Here is a 9,669-nt window from a genome sequence, read left to right on the forward strand (position 1 = left end):
GTCAGGCTCATCATCTGTAGGGACTGGCAAACTTAGCCAAGAATCCACCTAAAGAGAAAGCTTAGAAACTTACAAATCCCAGAATTTAGCATCACATTCAACAGAACACTTCTTTTCATCATTCGGAACTGTGTCTGGAAGCAGGAACATAGGTTCACATCATCAATCTGTGCCTAATCGTGCCTCGTGCCAGCCAGTCCCTTCCCAAGCATTCCTCAAGAACGAAACTGGCTGTCACCGGGAAGCATCTCACAGCAAAACACCCACCAGGCTGGCACTTAGGGCATTCCTTTTGGAACTGACCGATGTGGGTTTTAAGTTCCCCCAGATAGCTGAAAGATTTAAACCCAAGTCTCAACATACTGCCCAGGTACTCAAACTTACTGCGTTTCCCACTTTAAAGAACAGAAGCATTCCTTGTACAATTCTGCATTACTAACAGTACCTATTTGCTTTCTAATTTAGCTGATGCAAACATCTAGTTGGGGCATTTTTTTCTTCCTACACAGCTTTGTATTAATTGCAATTAGACACCCTTACTGCATAAAGCATCTCTTTACCTATAGATACACACAGCTTATCATTTCCAGCTAAAAACAAAACCAAAACAAAAAAACAACCGGAAACCCCACAAATCTTATTTCCAAATAGCCCGGTATGTAAACTATTATATAGATAGATATTTACAGGTTTTTTTTAATATATTTTTTTCCTCTTTGGAATTTTACTTCCTATTTTAATATAACTAAACCTAAAACATTTTATCATATAGCTATATTGAAAGTGCAGGAAGGAGGATGCATAGATAAAACACTTCTGTCCCAGTTGCTGAAGAAAAACTCTGAGCCAGATTATAATAAACCATGTTGCCAACATACCCAATGTTAAATCACAGAACACTCCCTTGAAAACAGTTTCTGCTCTCACAGGTATACCAGCAACTGTTTGCTCATTAATAGAAGGAAAACAATACAACGGTATTTAATTAATATTTACAAGTAGTACTGAGGCTTTCTAATGAATGACCGAAGTTGTAATTATACTACTGTTCCAAAAACCATAATGTCAAGCCCTTCCACAACACTACCTATCGCACTGAGAAAATAAAGAAAAAAAAGGAAGAAAATAGAAGTCTGTTGCTGGAATACTTCAGGATTTTAAGCACAACATATGAATACAAATATGGATCCCACCACCTAAGAAGTAGCAGATCGTTGGAAATCTTAGCCTACAGCATTCTGAAAGCCTAACATTGTAAAAGAATGCAGTCAATCAAATGGGCAAACTGAAAAAGAAAACGAACAGCTGAAACAGGTAGTCACAGCTGTTAGTACTTGATGCTAAGGGCCGGTCTTTAGGGAGACAGCCCAACACAATTTACATCTGGAAATTGTGAGGGATTTAATAAAAACTGCAGCTTCAAACTCCAGCAAGAGACTTGAATGAAAAAGCACCAAATGGGGTGTTATGAAAAATGGTTATTTGTATAGAAAATAGATCCTTACGAACTTCAGACTACACGAATGTTCTGGGTCCACAACCCTTGGTATGAATGGTAACCTCCGCAACCGTGTTCAGTGTTTCTACATCAGGTATTGTTGTGGTAATGAAAGACATCCGACACCCCTCAATGGCCTGAGTAACTACTCCGAATTCCGAAGCAAGTAAATCGGTTCAGTGAAGAAATATTTCCATTTCCACTCTCAAGTAAGCTCGGATCTTTTAAAACTAGTCTCAATGAAATCTAAGTAAAACCATCGTCTGCTTCTTTGCACCAAGCATTACTGCCCATAGCCATCCTACAGAACTCATGGCAACATGAGAAGCACTGGATGCGAAGTCTGAAAGCATTACTTTGAGAAGAGTTAAGTGATCGCATACTACTAGCACTTAACTCTGTATTACTGTAATAACAGCCACGTTAATTAAATTTAACATTCTACTATGCTGGTTCAAAGGGCTGCAATATAAATATTTGATGCCTTGCTAACCCACCTACAATACTAACCATTAATTAACCTTTTAACACATGAAATACAGAGGGCTTTCTGGATCACAGCATGTTGGAAGACAGTTTATGTGTATATAACACAGCCAGGCTCGAACGGCAATTTCAGAAGCACAAGAAGCTGCACACTGAGGCAGAGGACATTTACAATACCACCTGAACTTTATAAACAAGTCTGCCTGCATATGTCCATGTCAACACCCATGCAAGTATTTTCTCATAGCCATCCAGCCACGCAGCTAGTTTATACTCAAGTAATTCTATTGAAGTGGCTTTAAGAATTATCATTCAAAAGCACTAATAGATGCTTCTTCCCAATACATCCCTCATTACGTTCTTGTCCAGGGATCTCCCTCACAGAAGAGATAAGTAAGAAAGTTATTTTAAACAGATACGTATATGTACTGTTAAAGCCAGTGGGTTCCCTGAAGGCCATACCCAAAAACTCTGTTTCTGTGCCGTCCGACGGGAGGAGCTCCCAGTCTCCACACTCTTTGTTGCTGCCCGCATACAACGCAGCTCCTCAGTCAGGAGAGCACTGCTGCCACAGGAACACAATGCGTACGGGCTTTCTGAGCCACTAAAGGTTATAAAACACGCTGGAAGCCGTTCCTACAGCACCTAATTTAATCTAACCCCGCAAAGCTTTCTAATCCAGCACGGGGCGACGTTCCACAGGGGCATCACTCCGAAGCGCCGCGCTGCCAGCAGATCAGACGTGTAAGAGAGTTTCCGACCTCGGAACGCGAGCACACACCTCCTCTCACACACAAGCGTGGCACTTCCCTCACGGCCTCGGCCCGCCAGCCGGCAGATCCGGGGCAGGGGGCTCCCAGGAGCCGGCCCGGCCCGGCCCAGGCGCCCCCGCGCTCCGGGCAGCAGCTGCGGGCGCCCGCGGCACAGCCACCTGTAGCCGCAGCGGCCCCCGCGGGCCGAGCTCCGGGGCCACGGCACAGCCCGGGCCGGTGGAGCGCGGGGATCGCCGCGGAGTCCCCGAGCTCGGCTCAGCCCCGCCGCCCGCTCGGCCCCGGCCCGGCCGGACCGCGGGCCTGCGCCGCAGGGAGGCTCCCGGGTCCGGCGGCTCCGCGGACGGGACCTGTTGCTCGCACGCCGGGCATTAGCGCTGCGCTCACCTTCTTTCCTTTCCTGCTGCTGCTACTGTTACTGCTGCTGCCGCCGCCACCAACACGCTCCGTCCAAGCCGCCCTCTGGAAGTCACAGCCTCCCGCGGCGTCTCCCCGCCGAGTCCGCGGAGACGCCCGGCCACAGCCCCCGCGGAGCTGCGCAGCCGCCGCCAACCCCGGCCCAGACCCGCCCCGCCCGCTCCCAACTCCGGCCGCCAGGCCCCGCCCCGCCCGGCCGGGGCGCGCAGGCGCGTAGCCGCTCCCGCCGGGCCGGCGCTGGCAGCCAGACAGGCCGGGGGCGGGGTGGGGGTCGGCTGAGCGCGCGCGCCCCCTGCCGGCCGGGCGGGGCGGGGTCGCTTCCAACGGTCGCTTCCAACGGTCGCCGCCAACGGCTGCCGTCGGGATTGCGCGGGGGGGGGTCTGCTGCCCCTGCTCTCGTCGAGGGCCAGTGCTCTCGTTCCCGTCTTCCCACATTCATACCCCATCGTTCTGCCATAGCTCCCTCTCTTGCCCCAGTCAGAGACCTCTGTGGGAGCTCTGTGGGCCCTGATCGGAACCGGCTTGTCTGCCGGCTCGTGCCCAGGCACCCCGTGGGCCTTTTCACTGCCACTCTCCTCCTCATCCCCCCTGTTCTCCCTACACTGCTGCTGATAGACAAACTGGACTGGCCCCAGCTAGAGGTGGAAAAAACACGTTTGCTCACATCTGAGAGCCCGCCTGTGGGTGGGTGAGCGGGGGCTGAGGCACAGTGGAGGCCTGGAACGCAGTGTCTGGAACAGCAGAGGTAAGAGGGCATTACCAGCAGCCGTACTGCGCTGTCTGTATCAACCACGGTGTTTCACAGAGCCACAGAAACGTTAGCACTGCAGTTTAGTTTGAGCTAAACTCTGTATTCCCTCCCCTGGATTTTCAGGCTAGCCCACCTACATCATTACCCATGCAATTAAAAGAAATGCTACACTTAACAAAACCAGAATATAGAAAGACTTTCTTAAGCCACTAAAAAGGTCTAAATAGATACCTTTCTATTGTTCATCTCTTCTTCAGTTTAACCATTTACAACTTTATCATATAACACTGAATCAAGTCATTCTCCATAATGAAATTCAGGTAAAGACTTTCAACTTCTTACAGTTTTACTCTGTTCCGTGTTCTATTCAGATCCCCTCTAAACACACTGATTTTTTGAGTCACAAAACCAGATGACACACTTTTCTTCCTGTATAAAGTCTGCTTGACTTGATGTTAACATAAAACCCAACCAGTTACCTGTGAATGAAACAATGAAAGTGTTCTACCTTTGCACAATGTGGCTCAACCTTCCTGGCATGTCTTTTTGTTTGCCCTTCTCAGGGTAGTAATGCCTTGCTGCCTTGCAACTGCACTTAACCGGGTCTTTCCAGTTTGCCCAATTAGTGAGAAGTGGAAGAACTGTGGCCCTACATGATGTTTAAATATCAGTGAATTGCAGAATTATTTACTTGGAAAATGGAGGGAAAATGTGATTGCTGGTCCAAACAGAACCAAGGGTCGTTCTTTTCACCTGTGTGAATAGTGAAATAGTGCATAGTGAAAGTTCACATGAACCTTTTTAAAAAAACTTTTTTGGCAAAAGATCTGAGAACTGTTTCAAAATACGATACTTGTCTATAAGATATAATGGCTGCAAAAAGTATGTAGGGTTAGCAGCTGACTGTTCACATCCTCATCCAAATCCATCTCTAGTTTAATGCCTTTTCTACATGCAAGGTTAGAATAAAGAGATTAAAAAAAATAATCATGAATTCTGATTACAGCTTCCCTCAACTGATAGCACTTCTTCCCTCACAGAAAGTCTCATTGTCTCTAGTTTGCATGTTGCCCTAAAGCCAGTTTTTATACCATTTTAAGTGATTTTTCTTCAATATATTGTGCAGTTTGTCGTAGAGTAAAGAAGGATTCACAACAGTTCTAGAGTTTCTCTTCCTCCCACTTTGTTCTCTTGGATGTGTAGCTGAAGTTTTCATCTTTTGCCAGAATGGATTGCCAGACCAGGTTAAGACTGAGCTTGGGATATCTCTTGGATATATCTGCTTAAGGATCTATTTGTTTCTTTGGTAACCAATCTCCTCCCTCTGGCTTTCACAAACCCTAATATTAGCCTTTGCCCATCTGGCAAATCCATTCATAAGATGCTTGAATGAGGAGTACTTGGCTAATTCTATCCAACAGATTAAAATATTTCCATCAGGCCAAGAAGTTGTCATACCTGAAAACATTTCACAACAGAGCACTGGATCAGCAGCGTTATTTGTAAAGTGACAGATAACCTTTCGCTTTTAAATCATTATGTTAGCAATTTAAATGGATGGATCTGCTGGTTCATTTTGCCTTGTAGGTACTGTTTGTTGGCATGCTGAGAACACAAAAATTGCTGAGAAAAAATCAATATCTTGAATTTAACAAAATATACAAATCAGAAAACAGATGCAGAGAGAGAAAGCAAATAAGAGGATGAGGAAGGACAATTAGAAGATGAGTGACTGGGAGAATCAGAGCTTTTAGTCATTTGTTTCATCTTAGCTGCCTAGTTTTTCATGTGAGGATATACTAAGACAGTTCTGAAAGGAATTTGAAAAATGACTTACCAAAGTATTATAAATAACCCATTCCATCTCTTCTTCAAAGTTTTCAATGTTTAAGCAGAAATTAACAGAAAAGAAATAGGCATCTAAAACCTTTTGTGAGTTTGGATCTTAGAACACCTTGATTTTAGAGGCTTAATTTTAGCAGTATTATTATCAGTGATTGCGGAATCACAAAAGCATGTTTGGAGCTACAGAAACAACATAGTCGGGCAACTTTATTACTGAAGATCTTTCTTTTTCTAAGGCTGATGTTTTCATTCCAGAAACAAATATAAATATTTTTACAAAGAATATGTTTACCTTCAGCTAGCTGAATTTTACATGTTAGTGTCACTGTTGGCCAACAAGGTGATGACGTGACTGCTGATCAGTCTAAATCTGTCTGATTGTAATCAATGGAAAAATAAATGTTTTTGACAAGTCGAGACATCAGCCGAACATAGGACAAAATGTTTTCTTTGAAACCATTGCCCTCTGGAGGGGGAATGAAAAATCACAGAAGGATTAGGTAAAAAATTCCCCTTTATGTCACTGTGTACATGAATTTAAGTTTTACCCATGCAAAAAGGAATGCTCTTTCAAAAGCCCCACAGAGTTTGCAGTGCCTTTGCCAGTGAAGGCTGGAGGAGAGCTAATCCCCATCTGTCTGCCCCATTACTCTCCTCCCCTTTATCTCTAAAGTCTTTATCACTAAACTCACTGAACAACTATTGTACAACAGATGTACTTTCTCTCCCAACTTCATGCTGGATCCCTTCCAAGTCAGTGTCATCCCTTTTTTATCTGCCAAAATAATTTTTTAAATGCAATCTCTAAAGAATTCTTGCCTTCCTGATATCAGAGTCTCTATCTCATCTTCTTTCTTAACCTTTTCTTAACCCTTTTTTTTCTTAACCTTTCTCCTGCTTTTGTTGTTATCTTAACACCCTTTCCTTCTTGATCTTTCATTCTTGCAAAGTTTTGAGAAATTGTCTTTTTTTTTTTTTTTTTCCTGTCTAATTTTATGTGTGGCATCTATTTAAATAGGCTGATTTCCTCCTGTCTATGAGAACTTCACAGGGATTTTTCCTTTGGCTTTTAGATACTGACAGTCTGTGTCTTGGATAATCACATTTAAATGTCACTTTTAACAGAATGTGAATGAAATTGTGCTGCTTCCTACTCTGACTTATCCCTGTGTTGCAGGGGAAATAACAATATCCTTTCCATTTTGATTTATAGCAATATGATATCTCCTGACTACAAATCTGTTGATTGTTTTAAACAGGACACTTAAGTACCATAATTCCAAAACCATAGGACTTGGAAGGGGCCTCTGGAGATCAGCTAGTCCAGATGAACCAGTCATCTGAAAGAATGTAATACCAGCACTAGTCCACCTACAGTGCTAGCGGTGTCCAATATCTAGTATTTCAAAGAAGAATGCAGAATTCAAAAGTCTAGGAGCTAGGTTATTTATCAGGCAAGAAAAAAAAGTCTTGGCCTCCACGACACATCAACAGAAACCCTGAATTTCAAAATTAATACAGCAAACCAATGTTCTTTCAGCTTTCTTTGAATTTGGACAGCAAATACAAAGGATTGAAATATGAACTTGCTTTAATCCTTGATAGCATCTAGAAATATTCCTTCCTTTCTATCCAGTAACTACATTTTGCATTCATGTTCATCTGGTTGCTGAAATATCTTCCTTTCTGGCTTCTCTTGTCCTCTGCTACTTCTTAATCTTTCAGATCCAAAATTGCACATGAAGTCACAGTATTTACAAATGAAGTCACAAACCTAACAGAAGTTCAGCAGTAAAAAAAAAAAAAAGTTAATCTCCAAAAGAGAGGTCTAAAGTCTGGCAAATATTATTCATATCTCCCTGAGGGGTCTTAAGCACTGATACAGGAGCCATACCCAGAAGATGGGTAAAGCTGGAAATGCAGTTGTTGATGGAATGGTTTGGGGCACAATGTTCAGACCAGAAAGATAATGGATGATAAAAATTATATTTTCTTGGTATTGTTTTCCTTTCTCTATTGAGTTATATTCAAATAAGTAATTACCTCACCTATCTGTTTCTTTACATCTATTTGCTGCTTCTTGGTCTCTCATGCATAGTTTCTTCTTGTCTTTGCAATTTACTTCTATACGTCTAACTTTCTGATGTTACTTCAGCCGTCTGTATGCCTTCCTCTGCACAACTGTCCATTATTGAATTGATCTAGAAAAAATCTATAGGGACCCAAAGTAGACTGATGTATCTCTGAAAAACTGTCCCCGCTGTGTCATTAATACTAGTTATTAATTTGAATTACAATCCACTTCATTCTTCCCCTTCTTGCCTTTTTGAGGCTGGATGTATCTTAAAGTCCAAAGTCAAGACAGGATTTTACTCAGAATTTAGTGTGAACCTGCCTTGGTGTGAACGTGCACATACTTTTTGCTGAGTTTGTCTGGCAGTTTGATTACTTTTTTAAATCTGTGATTAGAGAGCAAAAGCTATTTTTTCACAACTACTTTTTTACCCTGTGGAGTTTCTTATACTCATAAAACCTTTGTAAAGAAATAAAAAAACAGCTAGGAGATAACTCACCGATCTATTGCAAAATATGGGAAGAATCAACAGAAGTTTTAACAGTTGAAACCATTTGTCCTGGTTTTGTCTGGCAGAGAGTTATTTTTGTTTGTAGAGGCTTGTCTGGTGCTGTGCTTTGGATATTTGATGAAAATGAATCAGTGGGTTAGTTGTTACTGAGCTGTACTTACACAGGGCCAAGAGCTTTTCAGCTTCTCATGCAGACCTGCCTGGGGAGGCTGGGAGTGCAGAAGGAGCTGGGTGGGGTCATGGCCAGGACTGCTGATCCCAATGACCAAAGGGATATTCCATATAATAAGGCATATGCTCAGCATTAAAAGCTGGGAGGAAAGAAGGAAAGGCATTACATTTGGAGTGGTAGTATTTGTCTTCCCAAGAAACTGTTACATGGGATGAGCCCTGCTTTCCTAGAAACGGGTGAACATCTGCTTGCAAATGGGAAGTGGCAAATTAATTCTGTGTTTTGCTTTGCTAGCACATACAACTTCTGCTTCACCTAGCAAACTGTCTTTACCTCAACCCACAGGTTCCTGTACTTTCTGATTCTTTACCCCATCCCAGTGTGCACAGAGTGAGCAAGTGGCTGTGTGGTGCTGAGCTACCTTCAAGATCTAAACCACTGCACCACCTAAGAAAAATACTTAAGTAGTAAATCCTAATGAATGAAGATATTTGTGGTGCCTAGGTGAGGTCATCTTTCCTGAAAGTTAGCTTAATAGTAGTAATTATGTTAATGATGGGACCCACCTATGTGATAATGCTACATTATAAGCTTAAGCTTTATGTATTACTCAAAAGTAAGTCACTCTAGTATATTGTTTGCATACTGTATGAACAAAAAAATGCAGTAAATATTTTCACTGAGAGTAAATTAGATATACACCAGGGCAGTTGTAAGGTATACATAACCAGCCCCATAATTCTACTTCTTGTTCCCTTTTTCTAAATCATCACTGAAATAAATCTTCCACAATGTATTTTATCATCAATCTTGTTTGGGATAGGATTTCTGCTTATGCGTATCTGCTATACTTTAATTAATGACACACAACAACAACAACAACAACAAAAATAGTGGGTATTCTGTAGTGTACCGTCATCCATGTGGCTGTCTTAATGTTAAATTTTTATGAGGGGGAATCACTTTCAGAATTATTTTTAAAGCTTTCATTGGATTACTACCCTAGCTATTGAGCTTGCTTCCAGCAGATTATAAACAACACGTGCAGCAGCTAAGTACCGGTCAGCATGTCTGTTGTTTCTCAGCATTTAAAGCAATCTTTACTATCATTTTTATTTGAACCCTAAACACCTGCATAACTGCTA

The 9,669-nt window shown here is 42.5% G+C and overlaps 1 protein-coding gene and 1 long non-coding RNA gene across 5 annotated transcripts in view; one reads left to right on the plus strand and one right to left on the minus strand.

The window, feature by feature from the left end:
* MPP5 (membrane palmitoylated protein 5) overlaps positions 1–3,310 on the minus strand; it is a 48,130-nt gene extending 44,820 nt beyond the window's left edge. For both annotated transcript variants that reach the window (XM_046941734.1, NM_001199705.3), the window contains exon 1: positions 3,142–3,310. The gene's annotated coding sequence lies outside the window, so the exon portion shown is untranslated. The remainder of the gene's footprint in view (positions 1–3,141) is intronic.
* Positions 3,311–3,513: 203 nt separating this feature from the next.
* The window catches only part of LOC121110844, a 62,320-nt gene continuing 56,164 nt past the window's right edge, over positions 3,514–9,669 (plus strand). For all 3 annotated transcript variants that reach the window (XR_005860226.2, XR_005860225.2, XR_005860224.2), the window contains exon 1: positions 3,514–3,916. This is a non-coding gene — a long non-coding RNA (uncharacterized LOC121110844). The remainder of the gene's footprint in view (positions 3,917–9,669) is intronic.

The sequence above is a fragment of the Gallus gallus genome, chromosome 5 (assembly GCF_016699485.2).
Source record: "Gallus gallus isolate bGalGal1 chromosome 5, bGalGal1.mat.broiler.GRCg7b, whole genome shotgun sequence".
Lineage (NCBI taxonomy): Eukaryota > Metazoa > Chordata > Aves > Galliformes > Phasianidae > Gallus > Gallus gallus.